This window comes from Cryptomeria japonica, chromosome 9 (genome assembly GCF_030272615.1).
Source record: "Cryptomeria japonica chromosome 9, Sugi_1.0, whole genome shotgun sequence".
NCBI classification, from domain to species: Eukaryota; Viridiplantae; Streptophyta; class Pinopsida; order Cupressales; family Cupressaceae; genus Cryptomeria; species Cryptomeria japonica.
The window spans coordinates 489285746-489308283 of record NC_081413.1 but is presented as its reverse complement, the minus strand read 5'-3'; the positions used below and the strand labels follow the sequence as shown (position 1 = coordinate 489308283).

Below are 22538 nucleotides of genomic sequence, written 5' to 3'. Positions count from 1 at the left end.
AAACAATGTCCCATGAAATAAGCCCATGGGGTTTAATAAAGGTGAACCTCTTCCTCAACTGTGGCTATTGGAAATAATGCCATTCAACCGATTTGAATCATCATCATTTCACCTCTATTCAATGAATCAAGTGTCATTTATCCCCACTCACTCATCCTACCCAAATCCAAGTGCATCTGCTTCAGGCCAAACACCATCTTTCCACTAAGGGGTATCCACTCCACCTACACCTCATACACCGAGGCATATACTCCACCTAAACCTCCACCTATTATACAAGAAATATCTAGTCCACCTCATTCAACATCAAATTATTCCTATCCACTTCATTTAGCACCACCGCCAAATTAAGGGCACCATGAACACAAATTGTCTTTGGTAAGAGATTTACAACAATATACATGCAGAGGATACAAAATTTATAGAGCAAATATCAGCTATACATGTTTGAGGTGTGATTTAACGTTCCACACTACCTAAGGTGTATCGGCATCCCCAGTATCCTAAATATGCGCCGCTTATATTTTAGAAAGAGTGCATACTAGAACGCTGCAACATTTGCAGAGAATCCATGAATGGACAAATCGCGTCTCAAACATCTATGTTCATCCTATGCGCATAGCATTGCGGCCCACCCTTACCCGCAGCATCCATCGCTAGCATACATTTTGACTCATTGCTAACAATTAAAAACATAGATGCGGCAAGACTATGAACAATTAGAAAGCACAACAATAGTGAAATTTCATTGGAAAAGGTTACTCTTGCTATTCTTTTGAAGTAGTAATCAAAATCAAAACCACAAGACCATTGAGTAAGCATGTTTCATTCCCCCTGCTAGGAGTTTGGACAATAACTGTTAATGCATGTAAATAAATATACACCAACAATTAGGGCTATCAAACTAAACAAGTATTACCATTTTTCATATTACCATGAAATACCAATCAATCAATTCAAAAATTTGGAGAACAAAATAAAGAGGTTGTAATGAAGACCTTTATATTTCAAATCAGAATTCTATCATCAAATCCTACAACAATGGCAAGATAATGTCAAAAAGGGGGCTCCAAAATGTAGCAATGTCAAGCCCACATATAAATATCCTGCACAATTCTCCTCCACGATATTTGTCAAGAAAAAGGCAAGCTAGGGTTTCATGATAGGTCCTTTAGAGGAGAAAAGGACTAGACCCAACAACAAAACCCATCTAGAGAAGATCACCCTCTTCTAAGAGTTTCGCAAGTCTAGTGCATGGTAAACCCTTGGGCAAAGAAAATAGGGCTCCTCTTTCATTTATTTTACAAATAGATCAATGGAGAGCAATGAATTGTTGGATGAGTGTCTTCACAACCCTAGATGATCCTCGATCTCCCCTCAATATAGGCTTCAAATGAATATATTGACAATAAAACTATAGACATCACACTAGCATAGAACAATGTTAATCTAGACAACTATAAGTGTGATTTGAGCAATCGACACTAATAGGCAAGTTTTGCAATGCATGGCTTGCTCAAGAAAAAGTCATAAAATGGGTAGGTTCTTGGAATTTATCAAAATGTATTAAATTTCTCCCAAAAGGCTTTTTCATTGTTAAATGCCCAAGCAATGAAGAATTGCAAACTCAAATCTCTATCACAACAAAGGATAATAATAGCCCATTCTCTCCAAACCTAGCCAAAAAATCCCATCATTAAACTTTTGAAGTGTCTAAGAGCCTAATCCCCATTTCTAATTTAAAAAGATAGCATTTTGGCCAATCCCAATCCGATGGGCCCCCTTCCTACTCAACTCCTAAAATGGCAGATTATCCTCAACCTTTTGTTTTCATTTGCAATGCTTCGAGAGATAGTTTGATCAATTTTTCGAATGATTCGACTAATGTCAAAGGTGGGCAAACTAACAAAGAAAGAGACAAACAAACTAGTTTTCCTAAAGATTTTCTTGATTTCTAAATCTAAAACAGATAAGGTCAAACCCAATTGTGGCCCTTTGACAAAGAAAGAAAGGAAAAAAGCAAAGAAATTAACCATAGAAGAGATTAAGGTAGAACCTTAAGCAACCTTAAACTTTGATTAAAAAAGAAAGAAAGTGAGGGGAAAAGGGCCCCTTGCTAGCCCCATGAAGATCCTTTCATGGAATGTCAAGGGTTTAAATGCCCATAACAAAAGACAATTAGTTAGGTGTCAACTAGATGTACAAAAACCAGATATTATCCCTTTGCAAGAAACAAAGTTATGGAAGCTATGGAAGCTTTCTTGCAAAGCTCCAAAACAAGATATTTTGAAATTTCTCTAACATACATAGAACAGGGAATTTCTTCTTTCATTGAATCTGTTACTCTTCCATTTTTATGATGAAAAAATGAATGAACAGAATAAGTTACAGCTAAAGAAGGAATTCACTATAGAGATTAAAGATGCTGTTTGAAGCTTTCTTGTGAAGCTCTAAAACAAGATGTTTTGAATTTTGTCTAACATAAATAGAACAGGGAATTTCTTCTTTCATTGAATCTGTTACTCTTCCAATTTTATGATGAAAAAATGAATGAACAGAATAAGTTACAGCTAAAGAAGGAATTCACTATAGAGATTAAAGATGATCTAAGTGCAACCTCTGTGTTTAATCTAGAAAAGATAAAGAAAATGATGGATCTTACTTGTGTAATCATTGATCGATCAAAGTGAAGATAAGTTGAATTGCAGGATGTCAAAGTCAAATGAATTCAAAATGGAATTCAATAAAGTTTTAAGATATTCTATAACTGTAAGGAATAATGGGATTCAAAATGATCCTAATGGGAAGCGGGAAAGAAATGTAAGGGAAACCACTACTAAGAATTGTGTGTAATTGAACTTTGATGGGGCTTCTAGGGACAATATGGGTAGTGTTGGTGCAGGTTTTGTGCTAAAAATTTTAAATAGCAACTTTTGTATATTGGGTCTCTCTTCTTAGATGCTAGACCGAATAATGAAGCAGAGTGCAAAGCACTTGTAGCAGCTATTGCGGCAGAAGCTTCACAAGGAATTGATAAACTTATTGTTAAAGGGAATCTCTTCTCATGATAACTACGCTCTTAAAGAGACCTTGCCCTAATTGGAGATTAAAGTGCCATGCAAATGGAACCCTGCCAGTTGCCACCTAATTGTGTCTAACAGTTATTAACATTACAGTAAACTCAACTCAGCTACAGATTTTAAGGCAAATTTTGGGGTGGGCCAAGTGCATCTTGCTGTGCTCTATAGTCATCTAGCTAATTCCTAAGTTATCATTGATCGCCTAAGGCATAAGCCTCCTTCATTACTTGCTTCTAAGAAACCTTACATAATTTCTTCCATTTTTAGGACCGGGCCTTTCTTACTTCTTCTTTTGTCATGGTCTCATAATCATTGCCGTATTAATATTATTTGGGCTATTGGAGTTGGTAGCAAGCGTAGTATCCCCCCCATAAGCCCATTTTAATTGTCATGTGTGAGATTTATGCTAAGGTGTGTGATACAAGGAATATCATTTGTTGAAAAGGCAGTTTTGTCTATATGTTCTGGCTGTTTGGTGTTGGCTGTGGATGGGTATTTGTGGCTTTTTATCATGTGGGCAGGTGTTATGGCTCCTAAAACCAACACAAACAAACCCCACAACCCTTAAAAGGAGAGGTGCAGTGTTGGATAGAAGGCTTTCCTCAAATTTTAATTGCACCAATCCACCTTAGGGTTTGTTGAAGTTGTTTTGGGTGATGAAGGATGGGGTTGAATGATGCCCCAAGATCTAAGGCATCCATTAGGGCAAAAAAATTTGGAAAGATGGCGACTTCCATTCCTTTTGTGGAACATAGATTGTGGCTTCTCAAGCTCTCATCCTAAACAAATTTGAAGTTATGCCTTTTGCACTGTCAAAAAATATTTTGGCATGTAGTAGTGTGGTGCTAAGTACGGAGTCTAGGAGGCTAATGTTTCGTCTTCCTACAACCACAAGAGATAAGGAGGATTCAAAGTAGTTGAGGTCTACAAGGAAAGAAGCTCATATTCCACATGCATTCTATGTGGATGTGGGCGAACTGTTGGTTGTCCTCAAGGTGACCCATAATTTAGTGGTCTATGCAGTTTTCATTGTGTTTTAGTGGTACCTCATTGCTGTTACCAGCTCTTTGAATTCTGTCCTTAGTGACCATTACAATATTTTCCATTAATATTATACTGTTTATGCTCTATCTTTCCAGTTGGGTGCCCCTATAGATTCTCTCAACTAAATTATCTATTAAAATAAGGATGAATTCAAGGCCATGATGGTCGAGATTCAGGTATACTGAATCAAAGAAAACCTTGAAATCATTCCTAAATTTAGTAAAAATAAGATCAACAAACTTCCAGATATAGCTCATGTCATTAGTATTGAGAAAAAGATGATAATCGTGCACAATGAAGATGTGGTCAGCCATGCAAATCAAGGATCTATTGTATTAACTTACCTGATTCAAATGATGTCCGAGCTGCCAAAGAGATACTGGGTCCATAGGACCAAGAAAGGCATCAACAAGGTAATATCCATGGATCCAACTCCAGACCAGCAAGCTTGCTCTTCAAAAGATGAGATATTTTCAGAAGATGATTTCTTTTGCAGAGTAGATATTTCTAGGCATGATCTACCTATAAGAAGGCAAATTTACAGAGTTATTTTTTGAATTTCATATATCATTCTTAGCTCAATGGGAGCTATTTTCTGGCATTTTTTGTGCAATTTTATATGGTAATTGAGAGTAAACTTGATTTACTTTTGGTGGTAGAAATTACATGCAGGGTTCCAAATTGTTTATGGAAACCTTATAAACAAGTCCTTTGCATAATGTAGAAGCTTATGGTGAATTTTTGGTCACTAAATGCAATTTCATTGTCCAGACCATTTTCTCTCTCTTGAGCAAGTAAATTCTGAAAATTAGAGGAATTCAAGTTAAAATCTAGACCTTGTGCCTAAGTGTGCTACTTATATAAATGGCATTTGGTCACTAATTTGACATTCATCCGCTTGCTTACAAAGTAATCATGCACTCCCTTATGAAGTGGAAACTTATTTCTACATGATAACTTCACTCAAATAAGTCAAAGTCGCACAAGCTAAGTCACAGGATACGGCGATTTTCATGGATGAGGTTCGAATTTATTCGAATTTCGAACTTCTATAAAAAAAAATCGAATTTAGTCGAATTTCCTCTATAAAGCACTGCTATCCGCCTCTAAACACAACTCAGCTGTTGAAATAGTAGCTAGCTCGGATACCTATCTATTGTATTTTAATGTTGTCAATGACAATTAAAATACACATGTATTATCTATTATGTAAATTGAACTTCGGGCTGGGCCCAAATACATGTAACTTGTAATTATGTCTCGTTTGGGCAAGACCTATATATAATGTAACTTGTGGATAGGACAGGCCCTATAACTGTAACTTGCAATTTGGTCTGACCCTAATTGGGCGATGTAACTTGTGGTTCTATACTGAATGTAACTTGTAGATAGGGTAGACCCAAATGTAACAATTAACTATGTTTTGGGCTGGGCTCAATTGTAACATGGTGGCTATTGGGCTGGACCCAATACCTAACATGGGAAAATGTATAATATTAATTATTTATCTTGCAAGCCGACTTGAGGATGTTTAGCGCCAAAAGGATGGTATATAATCCCACTTGAAGATGAAGTCATTTACACATTCATTTCTTAAAAAATGCAATCTGCTCTCCTACATTTTAGCGAACTCTTCACTTGTGCGAATTCAGTCAAGGATATTGTTGGGCGAAGTTGTCAAGATCTTCTGCAATTCTGCTCCAGCCTATTGTTGTCATCTGCTGCTGATCCTCTCTTTTGGTCATCTACTGTTGATTAGGGCTGCATCCTTCATTACCTTGTCAACTTGCTGTTTGGACAGCAATCTGAGATAAGTTTGCTATATTGTAATTGCCTACAATTGAGATAATACATATCATATTTAAGGCTGGGTTTTTCACCTCCAAGAGAGAGGTTTTCCCAGGGTATTGGCGTCTTGTGTCTTGTGTTTTATTACTATTACTGTTTATTCACAGTCTGATTATAATTAATTGGTTAGATTAACATCTGATTGCTCAAAATTAACAAGCTGGTCGTGGGTATTCTTTGTATATGCTTTGTATCTATTGGGTCATGGGTGTCTGCAACTGCTGGGTTGCCCTCGGATTTTCTCCAACAAGGGTCGCTACTCTGATAATTTATTAGAAGTATACATATATTTAAATATAAACAAAATTATAGAAGGCGAATTTTATCCGAATTTTTTTTCGAATTTTTCCCTTGTCGAATTTCATCTGAATTTCATGGCTGTCGAATTCGAATTCGAATTCAAACCTTGTGACTTAGCGCACAGGTATTCCATTTTGGGCAAAGACATCATATTTCCTTGTGATGTTTGGACATCTCGAATACACTCAAAATAGTATGTAAAAATAAAATGATTTAGAGAAATTTCCAACTACAGTTGATTAATTATTTATGTCGGTGTTACACCCAATTAAATATCTTAAAAACATCCCTACACCCAACTCCACTCCAATATATCATTAACAACACTAAATTACAGAACATGCATGCAAAACTTACCAAAAGCTCTGTTAAAGAATCATATCCTGAAGAAGCTAAAGTTTGAACAATATATATAATATACATAAGCTACAGTGTAACTTCCTATTTTGCTAAAAGAGATCTCATGTGGCACAAGGTGTACTGCCTAGGTTGATGATGAGCTGGTAATGCTCAGGGCTCAAATGCTTCCGACCGCTTCTTAACATCATCCAAGTTTAAACCTCAGCCGCCAAAGAAGCTTTTACTAAGCTTACAACACAGTCCACCACTTCAACGTGCATTACTGAAATAGTTATTCAAAAGTGAATGCAATCCCTCCAACCCAATGAATTCTCCAGCCACAAACAAGAATGAAATCGTTGCACCTTTCCCTCCTGCTTAAGATAAAAGCCCAATCCTGTTACCACTGCAAACCAGGTAAAAGGATTTTGCCCTACCCAAATAGGTATTGGCCCATAGACTGTCTCACTTTATATTGGAAGATCCACTTCGATTTTAGTGATTCAATTGCACCAGTTAGGACACAAAGGCACGTGGTCGATAAATAGGTCAAAGGGCTAAGCTCTCTTGTTCCAAAGGAGGCGTCATTTGCAACCTCGCTAGGAAGTAACCTAAAATGCAACCTTCCTTTTAATAAAAAGATTCACAGAGATTAGTAATTTAATTGTGCAAATAACACGAAAAATGATTCCCTTAAAGCGCATTCCTAATCAAATCACAATGTAAGCATCTGCAGCGGATCCGCTGATCTACAATTTAAATTTACACTATAACTTCTGATCAACATATAATCACATAAAGGCACTCACAAGCACCCCAGCAGGTGGTCGAGAGTTCAACTCCCACGGACTTTCAAAGAAAGATGAAAACATAACAAAACAAGAACAAAACACAATTGTTTCCACATAAATTTACAAAAAAGATTATATGTAAACATCAAACATTTTAATACAAGTAAAGAAAACCTACGCTTTAAAGCCATGGCTGATAGACTTCATACAACAAGTGTATAACCCTAATTTGCTTACCAACACTACGATAAATTAACGATAAATTGATATCTTCGCGTATACAAAAACTACCGTAAAATTCACTTCACTGCGTTAAACTCTCTAGGATTTCCGCAAGACTTACCTGCTAAATTGAAGAACCGCAAAAATTGTCACCGAAATGCAGCCCCGATCGTGTAAAATTTTGCAAACCCTCGCCGTAAGCGGCCGGTCACATACCAAGTGCCCAGGGATTATTTATTAATTCTGCTCGGCTCTTCTGTGAAGGGTCTGTGGACTTGCACGGCGCAGAAAAGTTTTGTGTGTGGTAAACGACACGTGAAAACGACAAGACGTTTATTGTAATGGGGTGTAAATAATTAATGTTTTCTTTGGCTCTCTGGGTTTTGGGGATGAACAGGAAACTGCGAGGAAATATGGACCCCCGGATGATGTGGGAAAGTAGTTTGACTTTGGTCTTCTCACGTAGATAATGTTATCTAATTCTTAAATGAAATGCTTATGAAGATAGGGAAGGACTTACGCTATTAAGATTGATATTCGAGTAAGTAAAGTAGGTATAGAATTAGTGAGAGATTGCGACTTCCAAGGACACTTCATTCATGGCACCAATCTGCAACTTGGTTCCTTGTTACCTACAATATTACTGTTTTTGCTACCACATCGTTTTCTTATAGTGTTCTAGTGGTTTTACGTGTTATTATTTGGTTAAATGGTTTGGTTTTGTCAAAGATTCATAGTAGGAGTTTTTATATTGACACGAGTTGGAAGATAATTGAAGAATGTGGTTCTTAGTTTTTTAGATTATTTGATCTCATGAACGTCATTAAAATCTCTCATTCACTTAGTTAATTTTTTATCATGTATAATCATGTATAAATAAATAAAACCTAAGATTGTAATTATGTACATGAAAAAAATCTAGTAAGATCTTAGTCATTAATTAACTGAATCCTTGTAAATTATCCTTCACTAGTGTAAACTAGACTTTGAATGCATTCGTGGAGAGTGTACTTTGTATTTTTTTAATTAATAAGTATTTTATAGTAAATTGTAAAGATAATTTGTACATTAATTTTTAATTGAAAAAATAGGTGGAAGAGTATCATGTTTCAAGAATTTTATTCAAGGATCATCAAACATTTCATTAAGTTGTAGGAAAATTGTTATTTAGCAACCACTATGTCAACAAGAGGAGAAGATTGGTCTCTATTATAGGGGTTACTTAATCATGGAGGAAGCCCTAGCTATCATGAATTGGCTCCCAATCCATGATGATACCATCATCCTCTTTTTCTTTTTCTTTTTATGTGCATGTAGGAATTTTGTGAATATGAAGAATAGCAAGATTCAAATGGTCTTTGTCACAAGTCTATGATGTGATAAATTAGTTATGTGTCTATGTAGACTAGTTAGATTCTTCATGGTAAGAAGATCCATGTGAACCATTAGAGTGGTACCTATAATTATTAGGGCCATTATGGCTACAAATGTGTCCTAGAGGAGGGATGGATCCCTACTATAAGGGGAAGGTGACATATGTACGACCTTACATGGAGCATTTCTCAATATTTGATATGTAGCATCCCTTGTTTTGGTCTCTTTGTGATACTTGGTAGTGATTCTAAATTATCCTTTATTCTATAATAATTTGGATGTGGATTTTTTTTTTTAATAAAAGATGTATAGAATTTGAACATTATATTCATATAATATAAACATTTACAAAATATTCCATTATGGATCGAGATGTATCCTTACTTATCAAAGCAAAGACAAAAGGCTTCTTCAACAAGCCGAATTAAACATGCATGTACATAAAGGCAAACCAAAATTTCAACATTTTAGAGGAACATTAATGTTGATTTCTTGAAAGACAACACAATCTACACCCTCACCAATAACTACCAAATCTTGATTGCTACTTTGTGAAGAGTAGGTTGATGAGTTTAAGTAAGCACAAGCAGAGCTTGTAAAACATCCTAAATGTTTTTTTATAACTAGGCATCTACCTCTGAACAATGACATTACATGGCTATGGATTATGATTGGATAAATATCATGAATGTCATGCTTAATTACATTTAAATATAATTAATAACTACCACCTTTTGAAATTCTAAATACTCAAATAAATATTTATCTTTCAACCCAGTGGCAATTGAAGAAATCATAATTTATCATAGCTTCATCAAAAACCTCTTCACTAAATAAACAATATTAAATGTAGTTAATAGCCATTTCTTTTGCAATGTCAAAATCTTGAATAAGATGAAGAGAATTTGACAAAAAACAAGAATGATCTGAAAAAAGTAAACAATTTTTGGTGAATTTTACAAGATTTCATAGCACCTCTCAAATATTTTCTTCCTCTTCCATACAATGAAACTTAAACACTCTTTTCATCAAATGCTCATCAAACTCTCCAGTAATTCCCATTTTTCACTAGAAAGAACGAACCTTTTGTTAACTAGAATTGTCATCACAAAATCTTCATAGAGAAAAATTAAGGAGTGTCAAAAATAAACATTTGTGAGCCTATTTAAAGCCCAAAACACATGTGAAATTGGGGTGAAATAAACGCAACTAGATTGATCGCATAAGGTCCATCCCATTGAGCAAACCTCATCATGGATTTCAATATTGAAACATGCATGAAAAATAATATTTTGTTGATCACACATACTTCACATGATGAAATTTGTATACAACCAATAAATAGTACAATTTAAAAATTGTTCTCTACTACTATAAATGTGTGGCTATGAAAAGTTAGATGAGAACTCATGAGCCTCCTAAATACACTACACAACTAGCAACTTAGGAAATTTCCTTTTTTTATGAGATTTAATCGGTAAATTATTTTTCATGGATTTATAAAAATGTGGAAAATATTTCACATTATGAGCATCAAAAGATAATAATTCTTGAAGTTGATCAAAAGCATAGTTTGCAATACTATCTTCCATTGCATTTCCTTCTCTACAACAATGTTAAATTTGGTACTAATCAAAATATTGAAGAAGATCTTGTGCTTCATGAAGAATGTAACCAATTTTTCTAGCTGATAATATTTTGATTCTTGGTAATATTAACATTAATAAGAGTCTCCTTCTAACGAGATATTCTTGACATATTTGAAATAGCCAATTTTAACCCTGAAAGAAGGTGTTTATGCTTTCGCCTAGTTATTTAAATCAATCTACAATTTGGAAGCTAATGCAACTACTAAACCACCCTTTGAATTTTGAAAAACACAACCTTCTCTTGATACACCTAGATTACCCCAAGAAGCCTCGTCAAAATTAAGTTTAATGAATGGAATAGTAAGAGGACACCATGCCACTTTGCTTCTATCCATTTTTTATTAGATTGATAACAATTTGAATTAGGAAGAGACAAGAATTTTCATTATTTACAAATCTTTAGATTGAAAGAAGAGAAAGTGAATTGGAAGAAGAAGATTTGAAAATATGAGCCATGACAATTCTAAAATTTTGTTTTCCAATTTTAAACTAACAACTTCCCAACTATTTACTTCTTTCTTCAATATCAAGTTCTATTTCATTTCAAATGTTCATTTCTTAGTGTGGACCTCTCTACAAGTTAACTTAGATCTTAGGTGTTATTTCTAGAAGATAGTTATAACGAGACCATGTATCTTATTTACTCCTTGTGTCCTAAGTCATTTAATATTTGTTCTAAGTTATTTGTCTCATAACATATTGTTGACATCTTGTTTAATCCTACCATTTGCCTTGCCTATATAAGTAAGGCTCATGTACATTTTGAAACATATCTCATTCATCGTCATTTGATCATACCTCATAGATCTTAATATCAAGCAAGCTCATTTCTTGCATACTCTCTTGTGGAAGGTTTCTTGTGTTTTTATAGGTTGTCTTATGTATTGAGCTAATATTCATATCCTACATGGTATCAAAGCCCTAGGAATGCAAAACTCTCTTTAGATCTTAGGGTAGAGCTATTCTAGATGAGAGGTCTTCGTTGCTTTCAGTAAAATTCAATAAACTATTATCTTGCATCATATGGTGACCTAGAGAAACAAAAAAGCTTGAAAAAAACACCAAATTTGGGGCTTCCTCTTTCGTGAGATTTCATTGTAGGTTCATATTGGATCATGTTGGAGTAAATATAATCTCACCATTAAGTTCAACGAGTCTATGAAAATTGATTTTGTCTCCCTTAGTTTTTTGATCTATTATTTTTTATGTTTTTTTAATCTATTGGGTTGTTGTAGTTGGTTATAAAGATTCTCCATTTGAACCCTTATTGCATCGTTCATGTCTTGGAGGGGGTCATATGTGGGCACCACCTACGATATTTGATCCTCCAACTAAATTATTTATTCTCTCAGACCCTTAGTTGTATTAGGCCACTACAAGAAAAATTGGTAAATCACCCCTTCTTTTGTTATACTATCTCCCAAGTTCTTAATCTATTCCTCCCACCATGAATGTGTGACAACACACTTCTTTGTATACTCCTCTATTCTCATCTTTATCAACTCTTGGACTTCTTTTCTTATGTTGTCTTTTGCGGAGGCCAATCTCCTTTCAAATTGTCCATCAATTATTTGAGTTGTTGGGGTAGGAGAAGTGAGGTATCCTGGGGTAAATGTAGAATGGCACTAATGTATCTAGTTTCATGTAATTGCTCCATATTCTACACATGGTCATGTAACAACCCTTCTCTTGTCATGGCATGGAATATATCTCATATTTGCATCTTTTGGACTGGTGAGATGATAGTCAAGTCTATTTAATACCCTACCATTAGCATTTGTAGTAGTTGCAGAGATGGCACTAATTGTTATTGTTGTTGTTATGCCAGGAAGTTCTTGATGGCTTTAATTGTAGAAGTGGGAGTAGAAGTCTCTCTTGTGATATATCCTTATCCTTATCAATTCCTTCCTCTATTGGATTTTTCTCAAACAAAGGGAAGCCCTTTACTTTTTTAGTAATCTTTACCATCTCCTCACATAGTCTTTTAGTAACCTCCTTCATCTCCTCTCGGATCTTATCCACAACCTTCAGGTCTTCTTCCCTTATTTTGGCCTAATGGTAATCTAAGAATCCATTAGTGAATAAGTATATCTCCCTTCCTACCACTGATTCTAGGATTTCCTTTGTAAATGGGGTGGGAAAGGGTTCATGTAGACACGCTTTGTTCAATTCTCTATGATCAACACAAATCCTTATTTCACATGTCTTTGTATTCTGAATCACCGTGGGACTTATCCATTCAACATCCTCCACTGGTTTGATGATACTGACAGCCAATATCTTATCCAATTTTATTTTTAGTTTCTTTTTCATGTTGAATTAAATCTATATGATGTTTTGTGGATTCGTTTAGCCCCTTCTTTTAGTTGTATTTTCATAACCCCCACTTCTTCTTTGATCATTTTCATAGTTGTGAAGGTTCTTGAGAATAAGTTCTAAAAAATTGTGAGGGTCTCCACCACTCGGGCTACTATTTTCTCATCCCAATAGTATCTTATTTTTCCAAGCTTGGGATCTCCTGCTATCACAATGTTCTCTTCGCTTAGATTTATTGGGTTATGATAGTATTTTTCCCTAGGCACAATGAAGGCTCCTATCTCTCTTTCTCCCAAATCTATTTTTATCCCTAATCACGTTTGTCTTCATCACTTTTTTGTGTTGTGCAATATTTTTTTACCCACTTTGATTGATTATAGGTCCAACCATTCAATATTATTCTAAATTCCTTCTTCTTTGGGTGGTGGAGATGAAGGTTGTGGTACTGCTATCTTCTAGCTCTAGTCTGGATTGAATATAAGCTCCTTCATTTTGGGTAGTGTGGTATGTATATGAGGGCCTTCACTATAAAAAGAAAAAGTATGTAGGAAGCACATTGTTACTTCTTCCCATGTCTTAATTTCTCCTCTACTATCTTGGTTAATATACCAAGTTTGTGTCACTAATGATCATAATATCCAATAAAATATTTGAATGTATAACCTTTCATCATATTATATATACACATGTCTAGGTAGTGTCATGGTAATATGTCCCCCTCATATGTCGGTATGTCAAGGTTTTCTCCTACATTCAACACATATATTGCTTTTATTAGGGTTTTGAAAGCCTCCCACTTAGTGAGAGTATTCTTGTGTATTTTATACCAAGTTGTGGCAATACAAGTGAGTGTATGCAATAGAATTTCAAGTATGTGGCCTTCATTTGTAAATATTTGTTCTATTTTTGCAATGTATGCTAGTAAGTTCCCTACTCTTGAATATTTGGGCAACTTAATGTGTGATATTTCCCATGATATGTGGTAGACATGGTGAGATGCCTCAATAGTGTCTTCTTCATTACTTTATGTGCTGGTGCAAATGTTATGCGATATAATTTTTGTGGTTAAGTTCTCTTCTTCTGACTTTCTCACCATAAATACTATTTTGGAGCCAAAGATTATGCAAGAGTATACTTCTGGTGTGTCTTGCATCCAAGCTTCTAGGACATTCTTGCTATTTGTACTCCCATCAATATCTTTTATTTCTAGCTCTCCTTCTATGTTAGGTTCTCCCCAAATTTTAGTTTTGGGGAGTTTGGTTATAGTATTTCTAGGTTCTTATATTCCTCACTATATTCCTTTGCATTCACCTCTAACATTTGGCAGTAAGTGTTATATCAAGAGAGGTGAGCATCTGAGCAACCTTTCCTTGGATCATCATAGTATAGACTGTAGTGTTTTGCTTTTAGTGGAATATCCCATAAATATTCCTTGAAATAGGACCTCAATCAACATTCAACCCTCTTCTTAATATAATTGAGGTTGGATTTATTGGATTCATCCTCCTTTTGTTTGAGTTGAAATTGTGTTTGAATTAGGTTTTGAATTGCAGATGCTAAATCTATAATAAACAATGAGAAATTGAAATGAAATGATGAAACTAGATTGCTACAAAAGTCACATAGAGTTGTAAACTAGGATTTGAGCAAAAAAGGAGGATCAGAACCTGTACCTAAAAATTTGAGAAAATTTGTTAGGAACATACTGTTGGGTGCTCTGGTCCTGGCCTGGCCGGATGAAAATGCCAATGACCTAGTCCTTTGTGAGCACTTTGGTCCCTCTACAACACCCTAGTCCTGAGAGGTATCTGGAACTTTTGCAAAAGCCAGTTCACTTTGTCTCTGTCTCCTCTATCCTTTTCCACCTGCATGGCTCTCAAATTTGCCACCTACACATCAAAAGAAGGGAAATTATGTTGTGGATAGGGGTTTGCCTTAGGTCAAACCCCGATTTGGAATTAACCCTAATTGAAATAGAAATTGAACTTGAATAGAAATGGAAAAGCTTGGCTTTTGAGGGCAAGGTTGAAATGCTTGAATGTAAATGATTATTACTTCAATAGGTGATGCAATTCTCTTAGGATAAGTCCTCCATGTGTTGATGCAATAAAATGATAAATCACATATAATCCATCATGAAACCATATAAATTGAAGATGCTTTGATGTAGATTGTTGATTACAATGTTTACATATGATGTAATTGTTGAAAAATGAATTGAGAGAGATTCCTTACATAGGGATTTCATAATTAAAATCACCTTTAGGTCAACTTAGAATCAATATAATTTTCACACAAAGCAGGATTTGAACATTTTAATATCACAAAATTAAGCTCCCGAAAATTGGGGAGAAAAAGTAGGACCAATATGGTGGGCATATCGATTCGGCCGACTTTTTTTCGAATTTCTAACGATGCAAGATATCTTTATTACAAATTCAAATCCAACTCGGTGGGTCAATCCAAGGTGTTTAGATATGCAAAAATGTGCCTTGAAGATTGAAATTAGGACATTATTAGGATTAATTGAAATAAAATAAAAAGGGATGCGCCTAGGGTTAAGGGCACAATTTTATGATATGTGAATTTATGAGAGAGTAACTTAGATTTCATTTAATTAATAATTAAATGCCTACAGGAGCCTTATAAATGCAATGGGACATACTAAGGTGGGTGCTAACCTAAGCATGGAATTGGACAACCCTAATTAGGGTGTACAATTTATGACGAGCTACATTTAGCCCCAACTTTAGCGGAGTATGATCTTATGATCATACTATTGATAAAGTAGAAATGAAGAGATATAACATATGAGAGAAAGACAAACTAGGGATAAGATAATGTCGAGGGGTGATCAAGCCCCCAAGCATATTTTTTTGTCAATCCATACAAGTAACCTTCAAATACAATCAAGATCAAACAATGTTAGTACTAAAACACAAATCTCCAAGTCAACTAGTTGAAGAGACCTCGATAATAAAAATGTCTCAACCGCTAATATCATTCTTGGCATGTTATTGCAAGAGTAGAAGTGGACTTATAGAAAGAACAAGGACGTACACCAATTGAAAGCATAAGAAACCATGATCCAATACTAGAAAATGTGTTTTATGTTATGGGTTCATGGGAGAGAAAGAAGGAACATGAATTCCATAGGCTAGCAAGCTACATCAAGCTAGGTGATCCATGTCGGGGAGGAGAGTCATAATAGTCTAGTTGTGTTTCACTAGTTCCACTCATCCTGCTACATATGTTGTCTTGTTTCGAGCATGAAGCATCTATGTAAGACTTTGTTTTGCCTATTTTCGAGAATGAACACCCTGTATAAGACAAATTATGCATAAAATGAGGATGAAGCACGAGGATGCAACAATTCCATATTGATAATCGATAGTCAAAAATGCAATTAGGAGGCCGCATACATGCCCCCCCTTAAGATCTAAACATAGTCCTATTTTTATGTATTAAGGTAGCTAGAAAAAAGGACATCCACCTTCAACATCAAGGAGATACCTACTAATCAATAATACATGCATTCCAAGCTAGAAAGAAAGATTCCTAGATAGGCTTCATTTCTTTAAGTAAGGAACAAATTATTGTTAAAGATATATATTGAAACAAATATAAAGGGGCCCTTTTGAGGGATGCATGATTTGACAAAGGAGGAAGAGATATTTGTATAAAGACAACTACCTCTGAGAGTAGAGGAGATCCTTAATAAAGATGAGATTTGGAAGCAGAAGAGGACTAAGAATACACACCTTCTCCAATGTTTAGGAAAAGGGAGATTCTTAGGATTGCACACTTTCACTAAGGAGAGATTACTCATGAAATATGTACCATTTCAAGAAAACAATAGGTCCTAAACAAGGAACGCATATGCACTCGTATAAAGGACAACTCTATGTAAGAAATTATATCAAATTATGAAAGGTGCAACTCAACAAAGGGAAAAGGCAATCTTTGGAAAAAGAGAGAAAATTGAAAAATTATTATTGCCCCCCAAGCATGGAGACAAGGACACCAGAGAGAGATCATTTATAAAGACACGCTCTTCGAAGATAAGGGAAAGATCCTCAATAGGGATGCACATCACAATATAGAAGGGCTCATTATAAAAGGCACAACTCAATAAAGAGAAGAACTTGATGAATAATTATAGACTTTCAACACTAAGGAAGAGGTCCAATTAAGGATATGTGCTTATAAGGCAAGGATAAGATCCTCATTAGGGATACTTGTTCCAATAAAGAGCGAGGGGATCCCTAGCAAGGATATACACCTCCATAATCAATAAGAGATCCTTAGTAAAGGCACTACTTCACAAAGCGACAGTTTAATCTTAAGAAGAAGAGATGGTTAGAAGTCATTCTTGCCATAAAACATAGAGACAAGAGAAGATGTGAAATAGGCTATTATGTTGCTACCAAAGTATATTTGCACTTGAAATTGTACCACCATGAATGATAATGAGCCCCCAATAAGTAAGCTACCAATGTCACATAATGAGGAGCAACATAATAGGAACTTAAATTTTATGTAAAAGGAAAAAATGAGAGTCCAACTCATTGTGATCCAGTATTTGAATGGTACCAGTTACAATAAGTTGTTGAATTTTATCCGCTAAATCATGACATTCATTAGCGACATAGCTAGGAATTTGATGATACTTACAAAAAGAAGGATTGTGTTGATTTTTCTTATGATTCCTTTTTTGCTCTTTTAGAGGGAGAGTAATCAAGTTGGATTTAAGAAGACATAGATGTATCAGAGAATGGGGGAGGGGATGTCAACAAAGGAGGGCTTTGGAAACCTAGACCTTCTTGGGAAAAGTATAGTGTAAATTTCTCGTGACCATCAAAAATTTGTTGCACACATCCTAAACCATGTCCATTATATCTATGCATAGAATCAAATATATATGTGTCAAAATTTCTAGAGGATAAGGTTCATTCATAATGTTAAATTCTAAAGAGCCCCCATCATCATCAAGACATGTATTGGAAGGAGAGGTAGGAATTGATTTAGAAGATTTTTGGATAAATGACACACAAGGCTCCTTCAAGGCTTCCTTCTTAGATTGAGAGATTTTATACCCATTGATGGAAGGCATAAAGTCTAATGTACCCCAATTCTTTTCCAATGAATCATCATTGATAGGAGATTGTGTTGTTGAAGGAATCATATTATTAAAGGGAGAAATGCATCTTACTTCATCATGAACAAAATCATAAGGATTAGGATTAGCCTTTATTGTGTGAAGTTCATTGTTATATATGAATTTGATTTTGCGATGAAGAGTAGAAGGAACTGCTTTCATATCATGAATCCATGGTCTACCTAGAAGAAGGTTATAAATAAGATAGCTGGGCATGACATGAATAGGATTAGGTAAAGTCACAGGTCCTAATTTGATAGGTAATATGACTATACCAAGTGACTCTCTAAGAACATTATCAAAGCCACAAACACAAGGAGGGTCATGTTGAATAGAAGAATGATCCCAATTTATCTTGTCTAACAAGTTAACACAACAAATGTTAAGTGTTGACCCAAAGTTATCAATTAAAGTACCTCTTATGCTTTGTTCATAAATGTGAGGAGTAATCAAAATGGGATCTCTATTTTTGACCTCTGTAGAAGATAATTCATCATGTGAGAATGTAATATCATTTGGTTTAGAAGAAGGGTGAGGAACCACCTTATGAAAGGCTTCGTTGATCAACCTATGGTGTGAAGGTGAAGTTTGAATCAAGTCCCAAAGGGAGATCTTAGCTGAGATGTCTTGGAGTTTCTCAACAAGATCCTTATCAATGTGTTTCTTAGGATGAGAGGGGGAAGAAAGAGAAGTGAGAAGAATATTGGGATCGTCCTTTTTGACACAAGCATTAAAGGTGTGATGTATTTCAAAACCATATTTTTGTTCTAGTTGTCTTTCCATATCACCTCTTTCACATGTGTATTTTGCAACTTTTAGGATATTTGGAGGTTCATTGGGTTTAGGCTTATCATAACTAGAAACATGAATGGTGTTCAACCCAACAATAAAAATAATAACTCTAATTGAAGTCTCAACCTGAAGTTTGGACATTCATTTGGTAAAGTCATTATTTTCCATAGCTAGTGTTCATTTGATTGTCAACCCAGGGACGTAATACTTGAAATGGGCCTACACTATATATGCACTAAGTTCCTACGACAACTATTCTACATTACTACAACAACTAACATTATGCGGAAAAGATAATCAAGAATGGAAACTATGGAAAGGCTACAGGAAAACTTTCTGCATAAACTCATAAAAGCAATATTGGATAAATTCAATGTTGATAAATAGAAATTACTCTGTTCTGGCTTGGCTGCAGGTGATGAATACTAAGAGGGGAGGGGGGTGAATTAGTATACCAAAAAATAGTGAACTCAAACTCTTAAACAGTTTAGCAGATAACCGGTATAATAGATTCACTAATAAACTGGTGAAGATAAATGTAAACCAAATAGCAAATAAAGCATTCAACCACAAAAGCACAATCACCATAACACAAGATATTTTGATGTGGAAACCCAAATGCGAAAAACCACGGTGAGCAAAAACTCACAAGTAACTATCTACAGAATAGAAACCAGACCAGTTAAGGTCAGACCGGTTAAGGTCATACAATGTTCTTCACCAGAATAGATCTTGTTAGGAATCTAGATCTCTGTTAGGAGATAAGTCTTGTTAAAGACTACCTTGCTAAAGGATTTCAGATCCACAATTGTGATCCACCTTGGTAGAGGATTTACAAAGGCTTTGTTGGGCCTACCCAGTTAAGGGTTTCAAACTTGTCGAAGATGTGAGTAATCAACAAGTGAGTGATCTAGATACTAGCACAATATGCTTGATTAGATCCTTGATAGCTCATTGTTAATGCATTTCAACATTACTTCAATCTTCATTATCTCCACACTCTAACTCTTCACACAGACCTAATCTTCTCTGCAAAGATCGCACATAACCTGCTCATACATCATACATCTCTCATTCATACAAACTCTAGACATGATGTCCTTATAAAGGAATCTGATTTCATGTCAGTCCAATAGGATTAAACTACAAATTCCTAGGTTCAGTGCATCTAGACACATTTGGTAAAACGACACAAAATCACCGTCAAAGTGTTGGTGGATGATAAATCATCACAGAAATACTGGTTGGTAACTCATCACAGAGCAATACCGGTTCATACAATATATCGATTACCGGTTGTCAAAAATCAAGACTGGAAAGTGTTAACTACTGCTTTGTTCCTTCGTACCACTTGAGATCCTCAAACAACTTGAGGTCTTCATACTGCTTGGGTTCTCCATACCGCTTGAGGTCTTCATTCAATTTGTGACCGGTAAACATCTTCTGCAAAACACCGATAGTCTAAAGACTATAATACATAATACCAGTTGGAACAATTACCAGTTGAGCATAACTCATACATCAAGAAAGTGTGTGTACATCAATGACAATCAAAACATCATCAAAATGCCAACAATCTCCCCCTTTGTCATTGATTGCAACACTTAGGAAAAATTTGACATCTAAGTGTTTTTACAACAAAAATATGTCATAATCAAAAGTACTCCCCCTAAGCATATACACTATCCCTTTTGCAGAAATTACAATGTATACTACTCCCCCAAAGTGGTAACATGAAAGTATACATAACATTCACCAAAATTTTAAATACTACTCCCCCTTTGCCAACAATGACAAAGTAATGCAGAATAACCTTTGTTTCCTTATATATAAAAATAGAGTAAATGTTTATGACAATAAGGAATAAAACTTATCAAAAACATATTTAAAATCTTGTATGAAAGTTTTCATGGCCAATGACCATGACTCAAGTAATGAGGTAGCAACCTCACTTTCTGTCTGCATCTAGAATACCAGTTCTTCCATAGCATCAATGGTACTCATCTCTTGAGTTACCGTGATGGCTTCCAAATTGAGAAAACATTTTTGAAGAATTTGCAGTCTGGGTAATAAGACCAGTTGAAGCTCCTGCAAATCTTTTATCCGATTGTAGATTTCTGATTCCACCCTGGCAGTCTGCAGCTGATAATGATGGACCGTTTACCCATATGTAGTAAATGAATCATATGGCATCTTGAAGTTGTTGATGTGTGATTGGAACTCCAATTGGAGTTTATCTTTCTGCTTAAGCACATCATCACAAAATATATGGGGTTGGCAGATTTTACTCAACAGTAATTTGCCCTCATCCATAGCACCATTGATATCCTTCTGCTCCTTCAAAAGTTGTGACCGAAGCTCATTTAGTTTCTTGATTAAGGTAGTGTTGAGTGCCTTTTCATGATTATTCTTCGCAGTGGCTGCAACAACATCTTCCAAGCATTGTACTTGGTCCTCTACTACAATACAAAAGAGTTTCAGCTTGGACAGAGAGGAATTGGTACTGGGGAGGTTAGTACCGGGAATTAGATCGGTAAGGGTGTCAACCGCAGATTGTATGACATCCCTTTCCTTCTTCCTCTACAACTCTTCCAGTCTTTCTTGTGCCAATTTGATGCCTCGCAGCAGCTCGGACTCATCTGTTGATTGAAGGTCAATTGGACTGGTGGTGTCAACCAGTTTGGCTTGACCACCAATTGCCTTGGGAGTCTCCGCTTGTTTGGTTTTCTCTACTTCCTTCTCCTCTGCTGCTCTTTTCTTTTCCTCTTCTTTCTTCTTTTTCTCCTCTTCTTGTTTCTTCTTCAGTTCTTCCTTCTTCTTGTCTTCTTCCTGCTTTTTATTTTCTTCCTGCTTCTTTTTCTCCTCTTCTTTCCTCTTATCCTCTTCTTTTCTCTTCTCCTCTTCTTTCCTCTTCTCTTCTGCTTGTTTCCTCTTCTCCTCCTCTTTCTTTTTCTCTTCCTCTTTCCTCTTGTCTTCCTCTTTCTTTTTCTCTTCCTCTTTCCTCTTATCTTCCTCTTTCTTTGCTTTTTTCGCTTGCTCTTTCTTCATTTATTCTTTGTCCTGCTTCTCTTTCTCAGCTTTTTCCTTGTCCTGTTTTTCTTTCTCTGCTTTTTCTTTGTCTTGTTTCTCCTTCTGTATGTCCGGAGTGACATCTTCAACATCTAATGCATCCACATCAATGGGATCATTTTTCTATGTCACTCTTTCCCCTTCTCTATCAAATGTTTCATCCGGTTTTCCTGATGTTAGATCAGGTTCTTTTTCAGCCTTCAGATTGGCCTCAGACACCTGGTGTAACTAGACAACAGCTTTGGCATGTAAATTTGTGTCCTTCTCCACTTCAAAAGCTTTACCTTCTAGTAGCCTGAGTCTTCTTCTTCTCATGAAGAAGAGGCCTTTGTTCTTATCCATTATCTCAAATAATTTAGAATTAGAGGCATCGAGAAAGTATTGTGCAAAGACTCTCTCCCTTATTTCCTATTCCTTTTAAATGGCAATGCACCCTTTGTTATCTAAAGAATTGTATAAAGAATCTGGTGTGATCGATCTAATTTCAGATGGCTACCGCTCATTGACACACAAATATCTAATAACCTCTTGTTCTACTTCATCTTTCTCATTATCA

The 22538-nt window shown here is 35.5% G+C and overlaps 1 protein-coding gene across 1 annotated transcript in view; it reads right to left on the bottom strand.

Annotated features, from left to right (window-relative positions):
• LOC131079700 (peroxisomal ATPase PEX6) overlaps positions 1-8176 on the bottom strand; it is a 111226-nt gene extending 103050 nt beyond the window's left edge. Inside the window, exon 1 of the mRNA XM_058017729.2 lies at positions 7746-8176. The gene's annotated coding sequence lies outside the window, so the exon portion shown is untranslated. The remainder of the gene's footprint in view (positions 1-7745) is intronic.
• Between the last annotated feature and the right edge of the window lie 14362 nt (positions 8177-22538).